Below are 5,324 nucleotides of genomic sequence, written 5' to 3'. Positions count from 1 at the left end.
ATAATTCTAAGGTGTGGGCAAAAGGTTTTTTCTGTACTTCCAAGGGAAAGGTTAGTATATTGCCTTGTAATCTTCATTTTTCTTCATAGTGGAAGTTTGCATCCGTGATTTTTTTACCCTTATTGGGATTTTTCCATGTATATTTTGTCTTATGGTTTGTGTGGAATGCTTTGATTCTATTTCTAGTCTATATTTCTTCTTGTTTATTGTTTGTAGGTGAGACCGGATATTAGATCTCGGTTCACTGCGTTGTTAGCGTGCTGTGCAACACCAGGTCAGCATGACCTCGGTCCCCATGACCCAGGTCGATGCAACCCAAGTCAGTGTGACCCAGGTCGGCATAACCTGGGTCGGTTTGACTCAAAGTGGCATATCACTCCCAGGTCAGGTCGGCTAAGGCCACTTCGGCCTCTCATCGCCCGCCTCCCCTGGTCTCATGTAATCAGATCTTATCCAAGAGAGATCCGACCAAAGTCTTCTCGAAAGATCTCAGAGGATATTTACGACCGAGATCTTGGTCAAAGATCTCGAGAGATCCTCCTACCAGTCCGGGATCCGAATCCTTCTCCAATATGCACCTACTAAACGGGGAGATTCCATTTACGTCACTGCCTCTCCTAAAGCTATAAATAGAGATACCGCTAATGGTGAAAGGTACGCACTATCTTTAGCCCTAAACCTTTAATACTCGATTAAACCAGATTATTTTCCTGACTTAGGCATCGGAGGGCCCCTTGCTCTAGCTAGGGTCTTCCTTGTCCGTTCCTTGTGTAGGCAAGAAGGTTCAGTAAGGGGCTAACTAGATTTCTGCATCAACACTTCCTTTTCCTCCTTTCCTTCTCCTTCTCCTCCTTTCCTTCTCACACTTTCAGAATGAACAATAGTCCCATGACACGAACAAGTCTCACCCAGACTCACAGACACCTAACCTGACCCCAAACTCTCAATCACTCTCTTTCTTTCCTTCTTCCACTTCTCTAAAATGACAAATCAAGTTTGAATTCAGTTTAGAAATGGCTAGCATGACCCATGACCTGGTTGAGTTACACTGGTGTATCACGAGTTGAAACTCTCTCTCTCTCTCTCATTGAATTTAGGGTTTTTAGAGAGATGATCTAACATGCGAAGAGAGCTTTTATAGTCTCTCCATAATGCCTAGAAGGATTAATCCTAAATTCGAGATTAGTTACAGCCTCAACTAATAATCTAAACTAATAAGGAAAAATTGTTCTTGATCTTTTTGGAATCTGGTTGCATGGCTGAGATCCGATTATAAGGACCAGTTTTTAATAAGTTGGAATGTTGTTTGGACAATTTAGGTTAAATAATGGAGCCCAAATAAAAATGGTGAGTTTCTTAGCCCAATGAAGAAGATGATTCGAATGATCATGGAAAAATTCAATCGTACGACTTATCTAATGACTTGATGCTTTTGGATAGACCAGATTGGTCTCGCAAAAGTGAGTAGGACCCACCAATCACCAAGTCATTCCCAAAAACTCAATGGGTTCCAAGTTTTTTGGCCGCATCCAATAACTCGAGCTATCTCCTGAGATTTTCAAATCGAAGCTAAAGGGCTTCCAGTTTTCCATAGAATGGATGCCTAACAAGGTCAAAGAGAGCTTCTAAAAAGAAATGGACGACTCAAATTACATTTGACTCTCTCTCTCTCTCTCTATAACAAACTCCAAATGAAAGAATATTTCGTGAAACTGTTCATTTTGTGACACCTCAATAATCCCCTCGAAGCATAATGGAGGGTTAAGATCTCCCCATTCTAACATATAAGATAAAGAAGACAATCCCCACTTGAATCGCCAGTCACAAATTTGGAACAGGATTTTCATTTTAAGAAGAATGACTGCATGTCGCAGATTTGAGCCTAAGTTTGGGGGTAGATTGTAATGTCTCGGGAAAATCCGTACAGAGACCCGAGCTCTACCATGGGCGGAGCCGCCCGAGGGCTACGACCGACTAGCTAATAACGACGAAATGTGCATGGACACTTAGCATTAGGGAAATTAAGATCAGGCCACCTTTTCTACAAATGAAGAGAGCCTAGGATTATAAGTACTACTAGCCCCAATGCCATTCAGAGCCGGAAGGAAATTCCGAGGGCCCGTCCCTCTCGGGAGTGCCCCGAAACCCTGTAAGGGACCTAGATCGCACATCGAGGGTCCACCAGCCTTGAAATTACATAAAAATGTCCATCTTACTGGGCTCGATGTCTATCACAGGAGTTGAACCTGGATGGTGTCTAGAACCGCTTAACTTGAGCCGGGAGACGAGTGCATGAGAAGTGCAAATACCCTAAAGGAATAAGTTGAAACTTAAGTGAATTGGGTCGTCCACTCTTACGCAAAGTTGAGAATTTCGGACGGTCGGTTTATGACCAAACTTCACATGTAGAGTAAAAAAAATTCTCCACACACATCCGTATAACCGTGGCCCTGATTGAACATTTACAAACCTTTGATCTGACACAGGTTTCCCATGGCTAATCTGTTTATGCGATCGCACCAAAACTATCCTAGCGTTGATCCATCGATAGGGAACCTACCCTATGGCATAGATGAGCCCACGGGCCCTCCTGGGGGCCCCATTAGTTAGAAAGGACCCCCCATAGGGTATAAGTACTAAATAGAGTGGCCTTAGGGCCATTTGCACAACATCTGGAGCTATAAAAGACCCCCAAATCACCCCGTTTCCTCTAAATACGAATTTAGGAACCTTGAGGTGAGAAAGAGAATAAGAAAGAGAAAGATAAGGAAGAGAGAGATTGAAGTAATGCTTGCTACGAAGGGCGATTCTTCTCTGTTTGACTCACAAGCTTAACTATCACCACTCCCGCCGTCGGAACTTCTCTGGCTACAACCTAGGGTAAAGACTACAAACTTCCTTAAAGAAATAGGTCTCCAAATGGGTCTTTCCTAACCCTAATGAACCCGTATACTTGTTTAGATAACCAACAATCCTTCCTTGGAAACATATTCCTAGGAGTGAGTTTGAGTCGGACGTGCTACCGAAAGGTGTGGACTATAAGTGCTTATGTTGCGATTTATCAATGCTACCATTCCAGTTAATGATTTATGATTGCTAATGTAGAGTTTACTTGTTATCTTAGGTATATTTAAATCTCTATTAAATGAATTACAAGTTGTAGTGAAATGATGTCTGTGTTCGATGAAATGCCTAAGTGAGTGGTTTATCAAAATTAATTATTAAATATTAATTCATGTATTACAAATGTTGATTGTCATGATTTGAATAGGAATATGACTACAAGAGTAGTCCAGGTAGCCAGTATATTTCTACATTTGGGTGGCCGAATTAGGTTGGTCACCCTGGGTAAATTCGAATAATATGGGTCGGACGTTTACTATCGGCAGTGGCTAGGCCATGTGGGGTGCTTACACACTCCATGCTGGTTACGTTAGTGTATGCCCGCATTAACCAAAATCGCCCAAAGAACTGGTTATGTTCACCATGTATGATCATAATTATTTGAATCTAGGGTACCCCCTTACCATTGTAAAAGTTTACTATCAATCAATTGTACTATAATCCTCAAGACTCGTGAGCTAGGCATGGTGGTACAGGTCATCGTGTCCATGTTGTTCGCCTATGCTGGGGTGACGAGCCTCCCCGTAGTGATCGCGAGCACCTCTTTTACAATTTGCCTTCTGTATGCATTTATCTGGGCATGACGGACCTAGACGGATTAAAAATACAGGCGTAGGATTGTTGTGGCCATCCCGTGCCTAGTTATTCAGTTGAGATCAATGATTAAAAGAGAGGTATCCTAACTTTTCCAAATTGCTGGATGAATATACATAATTAACCAATCGGTTAACATGATTATGCACCACATTGCATTAGTTTAGAATGTGGCGAGACAGGCATTGAAGTCGCATGTTAAAAAAGTGTTGGCATATAAGAACCAGGTGGTCGGAGTCGTGTGTTGAAGGAGTGTCGACTGGCGAGGGCATGCATCATTTCATAGATCCCATTTTTACATTAAGAAGAGTAGTTAGGAAGTGATTGTTTTGCATTGCCTAATCATTACTGTATTGATTGACTTGATAACATGTGTAACCTTTACTTTATGGAACCACTGAGTTGATCACTCACTCCTACTCTAGGACAGTGTTTTAAAACACCAACCAGACGCTAGTGTAGATGCAGGTACCGTTGATGCTGATGCACTGGAGCAGACATTCATGGATGAGGAGGAGTTCTCCTATTTCCAGCTCTTGGATGTGCTAATGTAGGCCATCCTCTAGATAGGGAGCGCTGGGCATATGGGCTTAGGTGGATGTTACATTACCACATTTTTTTTTATTTTTGAAATTATATATATATATATATATATATATATATATATATATATATATATATATATATATATATATATATGTATATATTAAACCCAGCCGTGGACCCATACTCTGGAAGAAACTTTACGATATATGTATGTTTTGATTTACACATCTGCATCAATCACATTAAACATGGAGTATGGTACGTTCTTTAGCATAATTCTATGCCTGCTCAAGTGCCCAACGTGAAAGAAATCAGGATATTGGCTTTCGCAAAGCATAAGTAATGTTTAGAATCTTGGGAGTCGAGCTTTGCTCAACCTTTGAAATTCAGGGCGTTACAATACGCACCTACGTAGTAACGTGTAAGATAAGTAGGGTTTTGGTTGGAATCAATGACTGAATATGATGGACGGTTTAGATCATTGAGATGAATGTTCATGGTGAGCCACATTCCTAATAAATGGATGGTGTCTGCTTAAACTGACACTCGATAGAGAAAGGAGGAAGAAACCTTCCTCATTTAGTTTTATCAGGTTAAACTCGATTTGACCAAAGTTTATGATTCGGTGCACCACAGGTGCATGCACATAATATACACACATACATAATGCATGTGGGGCCCACAACAATGTTATGTAAAATATACTCTATCCATTTGTTTATATGTAACACCCAAGATCTAAAATACAGGGTGTTACATTTATGTCTAATATCCCCCTTAATATATGCAAGCTACCATTATTTTTAGTTGAACTTGTTTACACCCAACCGACCATGGCCAAATCAAATGGTCTAACAGGTGCTACGTGGGAACCTTGCCACATGTGGTGAGGATAAACCTCAAAGCCAAAAGGCTAGTGGCATGTTTGTGCTAGGAAGATCATGACTAAAGTCTAGGAAAAGTAACTCTCTACAAAGCAAAAGTCCTGCAAAAAGCAACTCTATAAAAGAGAAGAGACCAGTCATGTCAAGACTTTAGCAGAGCTTTTTACAGATGTTGCA

Source organism: Magnolia sinica, chromosome 7 (assembly GCF_029962835.1).
Source record: "Magnolia sinica isolate HGM2019 chromosome 7, MsV1, whole genome shotgun sequence".
Classification (NCBI taxonomy): domain Eukaryota; kingdom Viridiplantae; phylum Streptophyta; class Magnoliopsida; order Magnoliales; family Magnoliaceae; genus Magnolia; species Magnolia sinica.
This window is presented reverse-complemented; position numbering follows the sequence as displayed.